This window comes from Gekko japonicus, unplaced genomic scaffold (genome assembly GCF_001447785.1).
Source record: "Gekko japonicus isolate JY-2015 unplaced genomic scaffold, Gekko_japonicus_V1.1 scaffold1997, whole genome shotgun sequence".
In the NCBI taxonomy this organism is placed as follows: domain Eukaryota; kingdom Metazoa; phylum Chordata; class Lepidosauria; order Squamata; family Gekkonidae; genus Gekko; species Gekko japonicus.
Genome location: NW_015164722.1, coordinates 208,477 through 215,588, shown reverse-complemented (window position 1 = coordinate 215,588; position 7,112 = coordinate 208,477).

The following is a 7,112-nucleotide window of genomic DNA, read 5'->3' as shown; positions in this document are numbered from 1 at the left end:
ACCTTTAAGACCAAGTTTTATTCAGGTACAAGCTCTCCCTCCTCTGCGAGGACAGATCTGCACGTCCCCCCCCCCACAATAGCTAGCAATCCAAAAGGGTCCAGTGGCACCTGAGTGGTGGGTGTTGCCTTCTGACACACTTCCGGTGATGTCAGGGGGTGTGGCATATGCAAATGAGTTGTGCAAATGAGTTGTGCTAATGAGCTCCTGCACCTCTTTTTCTACAAAATGACCCCTGTATCCAGGTACTGTTCTCGTGCTTCATTTATTAAGTGCTCTTGTTCATATGCTCTCGCTTTAAAATAGGCTTAACATGTAGGCTGTTACATGTGTTTGCTGTAATGTGTAAACAGAGCTAAAGTCTGCTTATTTAAGGGCAACCCCCGGATCAAAGCTCTGCTCAATGTTTCCTTTCATTGCCTGCACAAATCCGGTGCTGGACCTCACCCACTGCCCCCGCCATGTTGTACAGCAGCAGGGAACTAAATGATGTCTTAACCTTCCAGAAGCAGGTATTAGCTCATGCTTGACCACCGAATGTTAATCCCGAGCATCTATGCCAGATGGTTCCTGGTGAGCATTTGGCAGGTAGAAGGCACCTCGCACGGAGGATGCATTCTCAGCAGCAATTAATGCTGCCCTTGCTGTGAGGAACACATTGGCCATAGGGTTGCCAAGCTCCAGGTGGGGGCTGGAGATCTCCCAGAATTACAACTCATTTCCAGACTACATAGATGGTTTATTTATTTCTTATTTATTAAAAACATTCGTTCCACTTCTCCTGGAGAAAATGGCTGCTTTGGAAGGTGGACTGCATAACTTTATGCCCCCAAAAGTGCTCCCTCTAAGCTGAGTTAGCTTGAGCTGGCTCACAGTTTTTTTGCCTCCAGCTCACACATTTTTGTCTCGACTGAACAACAACAACAGGAAGGAGGGCTCCAGAGCCAACTAATTTATGCAGCAGCCGAATCGCTCGCTCACAACTTTAATGCCAGTAGCTCCAGATTCGAATTTTTGCTCACAGGACTCCAGTGCTTAGAGGGAACATTGGCCCCAAACCCCGCCCCCCTCAGGCTCCACCCCCAAAATCTTCAGGTATTATCCAACCCGGAACTGGCAACCCTAGGCAGGGACATGGAGAGGCACTGCCTATGTCATTTCTGCCAATTCCACTGCCATTTCTGGGTTATACTTGGAAATGACTTACTGGAACAGAGGACGCCAGCGGCCTTTCTTTCTTTCTTTCTTTCTTTCTTTCTTTCTTTCTTTCTTTCTTTCTTTCTTTCTTTCTTTCTTTCTTTCTTTCGTCATCGGTCTGTGGGGTTTTTTTGGTGCAATCATATGATGACTATTGACAGACTGGAACAAGGCTTAAGGGTGGGTGTTTTGGAAACATTGCAGGTGAATAATCCACTTTGGATGCACTGTGTGAACTGGCAAAATCCAGTTGGAAAGTGCCTCCCCCCCTGCCCCCCCCTGCTGTGTAGTGTGGTGATTTAGTATGTCCGAGGGCCCATCTAGACTTGACAGGTGTCCCTTGGTTCACCCCACAGATGCACCGCCACTTTAAAAGTGAGTTCCCAGGTGGGAACTCCTTGAAACTGTGCTGTGTTGGCCGAATTCTGATTGGGACCACTGTGGCACAGGGGGAGGAAAGGATCCTGCCTTCCCTCCTGCTCTGTTCTTGGTCCCTGAAACAGCATAGGGGGAGGGGCATGCAGGGGAGCAAAAGCAGCGTGTGAGGGGGGAGGCACTTTCCAAATGTGCACACAGTGCACACAGTGCATTGAAAATGGATTATTTAGTGTGTGCGATCGCGGCCTAGTAGTCATTACTGAGATGGATTTCACTCACAGCCAATGTTACCTCTAAGCTGTGGAGTCTTGTGAGCAAAAATTCTACTTTGTGAGCTACTGGCATTAGAGTTGTGAGCATGTGATTTGGCTACTGCATAATCAGTTTGCTCTGGAGCCATCCTTCCTGAGCCAAGACAAAAATGTGTGAGCTGGAGGCTAAAAAACTGTGAGCCAGCTCACACTAACTCAGCTTAGAGGGAACATTGCCCACAGCTTGTCAGCTGTTGACGTGCTGTCTAGTTCTGTCCATTTCTCTCACGCTAACATTTATGGCAGAAAAGGGCGATGGCAAATAAGTTCCACGACACACTCTCGTTTTAGTAAAGAAGAGACTTCAGGCAGTGATGAAAAGTACAAAGTTAACTTGATGCTTCCCATATCAACGGCTTTGGGCTTTGACGTTCTGGGTGTTTTTGATTTGTCTTTTAATGTTTCGTGTGGGGGGGGGGGATGTCCCCAAGGTTCACGTCCGTTTAGGACAAACGGTGAACTGAATTATACACGCGCAGACTTATATATGTATACGCATCACTTCTCCCCTGGCTTAGCTGGGTAAGAAAAACAATCTGTATACATTTAGGAAGCCTGCAGCACAGGGTGTGTGGGGGGAATATCCACAAATGGATCGCTGCACATTTAGATTTTAATTTAGCTCCTCGTCTCCTGATGGCCGCGTTTAGCATTCCGCGAAACACCAGAGGTGTTTGATGTCTGTTTCTTTAGAACCTCCTGTAAACAGCGATGCCGAAACCAAAGAGAGCAGCAACTGACTCACTCGGACCCCACGGGGGGCTGCGGCTTTGGGATCAGGCTACTGGGTTTCTATTATTAATGACACGGCTTAAAGTCAGAAGCGCTACTGGGAAGGGGGTGGCTTGCGTCACCGCGAGAGCTCATCAGTGGAACCCAGCGGGCCGGGAACGGTAGAAAGTGCTGTGAACGGAAGAGTGGCCCAGCCGTTTGCAAAACTGCTAGGCCTAGAGTGGCCAGCTCCGGGTTGGGAAATACCTGGAGATTTTGGCGGGTGGAGTCTGAAAAGGGCAGGGTTTGAGGAAGGGAGGGGCCTCCATTGGGTACGATTAACGTTGCCAGCCTCCAGGTGGCAACTGGAGATCTCCGGCTATGACCATTGATCTCTGGGTGACCAAGATCAGTTCCCCTGGAGAAAATGGCTGCTTGAGGGTGGACTTTATGCTATTATACCCTACTGAGGTCTCTCCCCTCTTCACACCCCACCAGGGTTCCCTCTAAGCTGAGTTAGTGTGAGCTAGCTCACAGTTTTTTAGCCTCCGGCTCACACATTTTTGTCTCAGCTCAGGAAGGGATGGCTCCAGAGCAAACTAATTTCTGCAGTAGCCAAATCACTGGCTCACCACTTTAATGTCAGTAGCTCACAAAGTAGAATTTTTGCTCACAAGACTCCACAGCTTAGAGGGAACATTGCACCCCACCCTCCCCAGGCTCCGCCCCCAAATATCCTGGTATGGCAACCTCGGGTATGATAAAATGGTCATAGACGCTGCCGGTCCCTCTGCAAGTCTGAAGCTATTGAAGCTGACGATGTGTTGCAGATTGGCGTCTGATTTTGTAGTGAATTGTCACTGTTCCCAATGCATGTCAGTAAGAGTATGAAAACCACAGCTGCTTAAAGGGAACACCCTGATGAAGGATGAACATCGGGACACCAACCTCGAATTATTCAGCAGTTCTCCATAGTTTAGACATTGTAGCACATACCAGTTCTCTATTTTGTACTTTTTCACTGTAGCTACTTGAGCTGCGGTGGCTCAAGTAGTTAAGACGCTGAACTGCAGGTTGTGGAAGGTCAGTAGTTCAGCAGTTTGAGACCCGGGTGCCGCATGATGGAGTTGAGCTCCCGTCTCTAGTTCCAGCTCCTGCCAACCTAGCAGTTCAAAAGCAAGAAACTGCAAATAGATAAATAGGTACCACTTCGGTGGGAAGGTAACAGCATTCCATGCACCTTGGTGTTTAGTCATGCCGGCCACATGACCACGGAAACGTCTTCGGACAGCGCTGGCTCTTCGGCTTTGAAACGGAGATGAGCACCGCAACCCTAGAGTTGGACTCGACTGGCTTTCGAGCAAGGGAACCTTTACCTTTACTTACTTTGTATACATTATTCTCCATTACATGTTCTTCAGCTTTTTGGCAAGTTGTAAAGGGTGAGTCTGTTAACTACACTTGTTTTTGCCTTCTATTGCCATTTTATGATACAATAGTGTAGCGAACATCATTAAACACCAGGTATGATGCCACAGAGTCCACCTTCCAAAGCAGCCATTTTCTCCAGGGGAACTGATCTCTGTCTCCTGGAGATAGGTTGTGATCCCAAAAGACCTCCAGCCACCACCTGGAGGTTAGTAACCTTAGCTAGATGGGGAGACTTTGGAGTCAATGGTAAGGTAGAGAGGCCCCGCCCTTCAGCCCATACTTCAGATACACAGAACAAATGTCTCCTGTCCCACTCTTTATGCCAGTGAAGAAATGTTCTGTGCCACCAACAGGGCTTCTAACCTCCCAGAATTACAACTGATCTCCAGATAGGTTTGCCAACTTGGGGGCTGGGAAACTCCTGGAGATTTGGAGGGTGGAGCCTGGGGAGGACAGGGTTTGGGGAGGGGAGGGACCCCAGGAAGGTGTGCTGCAATAGTGTTCACCCTCCAACATAGCCATTTTCTCTCTCATAAATCTGGGGCATCTCCAGGCCCCACCTGGAGAATGGATGTATGGTCAAAGAAATGTGGGCATGGGTGAGCTCTGTTGATTCAAGTGACTGGGAAGCTGTCATCGGGGGGGGGTATGCGAAGAAGAAGAAGAAATTGGATTTACACCAATGTTCCCTCTAAGCTATGGAGACTTGTGAGCAAAACGTCTACTTTGTGAGCTACTGGCATTAAAGTAGTAAGCGAGCGATTTGGCTACTGCATAAATCAGTTTGCTCTGGAGCCATCCTTCCTGAGCTGAGACAAAAATTTGTGAGCCGGAGGCTAAAAAACTGTGAGCTAGCTCACACTAACTCAGCTTAGAGGGAACACTGATTTACACCCTTCCCTTTTCTATCTGAAGGAGTCTCTGAGTGGCTTACAATCCTGTTCCCTTCCCCTCCCCACAACAGACACCCTGTGAGCTAGGTGGGGCTGAGAGAGCTCTCTCGAGGACTGCCCTTGAGAGAACAGCTCTGAGAGAACTTGTGACTGACCCAAGGTCACGCCAGCAGCTGCAAGTGGAGAAGTGGGGAATCAAACCCAGTTCTCCCAGATTAGAGTCTGCGCTCCTATCCACTACACCAAACTGGCTCTCTCTACACTCATTACACCCACCCTGCTGTGAAGATTGCTAGGTGACTTAGAGCTAGTCACTGTCTCAGTGAATTGACTTACAGGGTTGTTGCAGTGATTAAATGGGGAAGGGAAAGCCAGGGACGGCACCCTGAAGAAAGGGCAGGATAAAAAAATCTGTTCAGTAGAAAGAGTGCTAATTGACGAGTGGTCTAGTAACAACGATCGAGAATCCATGACCTCAGCCCCAATGCGTAGTGCTGTTGGATTATTTAACACAGCAGAGCAAAAGAAGTACGCAGCGCACGTGTGTATTAACTTTTTTAAAAGTAAACTTTGCTAATTACTTATGGGAAAAGGAGTTCAAAACAATAAGCATCCTGTCTACCTTTCTATTCTACGTCTTGTCTCTGTAACTTTTACCCGGTGTCTGAGCCCCAGGCGAGAGTTAGAACAAAGACATTAAAACTTTCCTAAAACTCCACCCCAGGGACATCCTCAGATCTATTGATTCGCCAATAGACGATTCCAATACCAACTCATTACACATATAGTCACCTGCGTTCTGGTGGGTCACACATGCAGACATTTCTATTGTCCCCTAAGCTAACTAACTAGGACAGGGGTGTCAAGCATGTGGCCCGTGGGCTGGATCAGCCCCCCGGAGGGCTCCTATCAGGCCCACACTGGGACTGGCCATCTCCTGCTTCCAGTTCTGTTGCTGCTGCTGCTGCTGTATCACAGCTTGCTTCGCCAGACTCTCTCAATCGTTCAGCCATTTCAGGTTTTCCATTCTAACTGCCTTGCGGGGGGGGGGAGTTTGAGGTGTGGAATGGAGTGACGTCCAATCAGCTTCCATATGCAAATGACCTTGGAACGCTGGGCGGGACTGCACAAAGCAGCCAGTCAACCTAGCCAGTGTCTTCTGAGTGGCAGTTTTTCCGGCCTAACACTAAGGAGGTGAAATTTAGAATGTTCAATATAGAATGTTCATACTCAATTATATATAGGGAGACACAGCAGAGCAAAAGAAGTACGCAGCATACATGTGTGTTAACTTTTTTTTTAAAAGTAAACTTTGCTAATTACTTATGGGAAAAGGAGTTCAAAACAATAAGCATCCTGTCTACCTTTCTATTCTACGTCTTGTCTCTGTAACTTTTACCCGGTGTCTGAGCCCCAGGCGAGAGTTAGAACAAAGACATTAAAACTTTCCTAAAACTCCACCCCAGGGACATCCTCAGATCTATTGATTCGCCAATAGACGATTCCAATACCAACTCATTACATATATCGTCACCTACGTTCTGGTGGGTTACACATGCAGACGTTTCTATTGTCCCCTAAGCTAACTAACTAGGACAGGCGTGTCAAACATGTGGTCCGTGGGCCGGATCAGCCCCCTGGAGGGCTTCTATCAGGCCCACACTGGAACTGGCCATCTCCTGCTTCCAGTTCTGTTGCTGCTGCTGCTGTATCCCAGCTTGCTTCGCCAGACTCTCTCAATCGTTCAGCCATTTCAGGTTTTCCCCTGGGTCCTGGACTCAGAACTCTGAGCATGAGATTTCTGTGGTGAATGTCGATAAATCAAAAGTAGATTTGCAGCTTGCAGGTACACACCTGAACAGCATATGCAAGATTGCAACAGCACAGACATTTTGATGCAATAATTCAGAGCAAGAGGTGTCAGTTATCAGATACTGCTAAATAAAATATTGCAAGAGTGCTGTTTTAAGCGCATTTTATATAAAGTTTTAAAAAATCTTTAATTGTGTTTGTGTCCTTTATAAAGTTTATATCTCCACTACCTGGCATTACATTTTATGACACACATGGCCCCGGCCCAACAAGGTCTCATTTATGTCAGATCCGGCCCTCATAACAAATGAGTTCGACACCCCTAAACTAGAAAATTAGCATAGCACAACAACATGTTAATTCTTTCAATTGGGGGGGG